This window comes from Gekko japonicus, unplaced genomic scaffold (assembly GCF_001447785.1).
Source record: "Gekko japonicus isolate JY-2015 unplaced genomic scaffold, Gekko_japonicus_V1.1 scaffold1188, whole genome shotgun sequence".
NCBI classification, from domain to species: domain Eukaryota; kingdom Metazoa; phylum Chordata; class Lepidosauria; order Squamata; family Gekkonidae; genus Gekko; species Gekko japonicus.
The window spans coordinates 540,571-543,452 of NW_015171539.1; the positions used below are offsets into that span (position 1 = coordinate 540,571).

At 48.5% G+C, this 2,882-nt stretch overlaps 1 protein-coding gene across 2 annotated transcripts in view; it reads right to left on the reverse strand.

The window, feature by feature from the left end:
• Positions 1-2,882, reverse strand: part of CLK2 (CDC like kinase 2) — a 27,742-nt gene that overhangs the window by 3,266 nt on the left and 21,594 nt on the right. The gene's annotated exons all lie outside the window — the stretch shown is intronic.

The following is a 2,882-nucleotide window of genomic DNA, read 5'->3' on the forward strand; positions in this document are numbered from 1 at the left end:
GCCTCCCATACTGAGCGGAGCAGTTCATAGTCTAAGCAGAATATAACTGCTGTAATCTTAAAATGACGTCAAAATATAACGGGGAAATTCCCAGTACAGGCTAGATAAGACCATAAAAACCCAGTGCTGTTTGGAAATAAGATACATATTTGCTATAGTGGTTCCAACTGCTCTCTTACCATGGGCTTGAGTCAGATTGAAGGTAACTTGAAATCGTTAAGATAAAGGTTTCTATTTATTTATTTATTTATTTATTTATTATTCACATTTTTATCCCGCCCTCCCCGGAGGCTCAGGGCGGCTTACAGGGCATATTGCCAGATAAAACCATAAAACAATACAAAATATTAAATTACAGCCCTATTTAAAACAGATTTTGATGCCTAGCAAATTCTAAAATTTCTAAAAGCAAGATGACTATCCCTGACCATCCCGTTCTCGCCCATAATGCAGCAACTAGATGTGCATGCCCCATCTTGATGTCCATATATGGGGGATAGATGGTAGCTAGTGCGATGGTGGTGCACTAGTGCACTAATGATGGACTGCTGGTGGACTTCTAATAAGGATATTACGCTGGGGAATATTGTTGATGGGAATAGTGTTTCCAGTACACTTTAAATGGGCAACGGGCAGTGCCAGACCCTGCGCGACTGCAGATTGCTGCTGGGCGGGGCTTCCTATGTTCAGATCTTCTTAACCTGTAGGTACTTCATTCAACTCAGTTTCGGTTGTGTCCCCCCCCCCCCCCCGACCCAGTAATACCACTCTCTGCCAGCAGATGGAGCGCTAGCTCCTCCTTCCCAACGACGGCCCTTTCTAACTTAAAGTAAAAGGTAAAGAAGGAAAGCGATGGCGAACCTAAACAGCATGATAAAAAGTAGAGACATCACCCTGCCAACAAAAGTCTGCATGGTCAAAGCAATGGTATTCCCAGTAGTCATGTATGGCTGCGAGAGTTGGACTATAAGGAAGGCTAAGCGCCGAAGAATGGATTCTTTTGAATTATGGTGCTGGAGAAGACTCTTGAGAGTCCCTTGGACTGCAAGAAGATCAAATCAGTCAATCCTAAAAGAAATCAACCCTGACTGTTCCCTGGAAGGCCAGATAATGAAACTGAAGCTCAAATACTTTGGCCACCCAATGAGAAGGGAGCACTCACTGGAGAAGACCCTGATGCTGGGAAAGATTGAAGGTCAAAGAAGACGGGGACGGCAAAGGATGAGATGGTTGGACAGTGTCATCGACGCAACGAACATGAAATTGAGCCAACTTCAGAGGACGGCGGAAGACAGGAGGGCCTGGCGGGAGATGATCCATGGGGTCGCGAAGGGTCGGACTCGACTGTGCGACTGAGCAACAAAAAAAAAAGGTAAAGGTTCCCTTGCTCGAAAGCCAGTCGAGTCCGACTCTAGGGATGTGGTGCTCATCTCCGTTTCCAAGCCGAAGAGCCAGCGCTGTCCGAAGACGTTTCCGTGGTCATGTGGCCGGCATGACTAAACACCAAGGCGCACGGAACGCTGTTACCTTCCCACCGAAGTGGTACCTATTTATCTACTTGCTATTTCTTGCTTTCGAACTGCTAGGTTGGCAGGAGCTGGAACTAGAGACGGGAGCTCACTCCGTCATGCGGCACACTCGGGTCTCGAACTGCTGAACTACCGCCCTTCCACAGCCTGCAGTTCAGCGTCTTAACCACTTGAGCCACCGCAGCTCCTAAAGGAAGTTTAGCAAACTAATAAAGGGCCAAAAGTTAAAAACATCAATAGGAATGAACAATAGGACACATGTTTATCTCAAAAACATATACGGGGTTTAGACCTACAAGGTTTTTATAAGTTTTTTTTGAAATAAGCATGTATACATTTGTCCATACCTACTGATGTATTTAACTTTTGACCTTTTACTACTTTTCTAAACTTTCCTTGGAGATTTGGAGGTAGAACCTGGGAAGAGTCCTCAGCAAGGTGTTCGGCCATAAGGTCCACCCTCCAAAGCAGCCGTTTTCTCAAGGGGGAGCTGATCTCTGTCATCTGGAGATCAGCTGTAATCTTGGGAGGTCTCCGGGCCTCACCTGGAGGTTGGCAACCTTACTCAGTCCCTTGTCTGTAACGCCTCTCCAAGAAACCCCAGAGTCCCATAAAAAGATTTGCCTGCTGCTCGTTTTGCATACTGGTTATTCTAGCATCCCCCTGACCCTCCAACATAACTGGCCCTCTTCTGAGTCTCATGTGGCTATGAGGAAAGACCGAAGGACCTGGGCACGTTCATTCTGGAGAAGAGGAGGGCGAGGGGGGACAGGATGGCTCTCATGAAGTATCTGAAGGGCTGTCCCTCTTAGAGGAGGGTGGGGAGCTGTTCCTGTGGGCAGCAGAGGAGAGGACTCGCGAGAATGGGTTTACATTCAGGGCAGGAAGGTTTTTGCACAAAAGCTTTAGGGAAAGCTTTTTGACAGTCAGGGTTGTGCCACAGTGGAACTGGCTGCCTCGGGAGGTGGTGAGCTCCCCCTGACTTGCAGTCTTGAAGCAGCGGCTGGACAAACCATGGTCAGGGATGCTCTCGGCTGATCCTGCATTGAGCGCAGGGGGTGGAGCTAGATGGTCTGTCTGGCCCCTTCCAACTCTGTGATTCTATTCTATTCAATCGCAGGCTGCAGTCCTACTTTGGCTGATAATTTCAAATCGGTTCGTGATCTTCCCTGCTTCGCTTTCCTTCTCTGCCTGTTGTCAGCCGTGCAAGTTTGCTTCTCCCTCTCCTCTTCCCCGTCTAGACGCTCCCAACCCCCTTGGCCTTTCATCGCCCCTCCCGGCCTGCCCAGCACTCTCGGCCAAAAACTACCGCCTGGGCCAAACCCTTCGGTGCCGTACAATACAGAAGAGCGG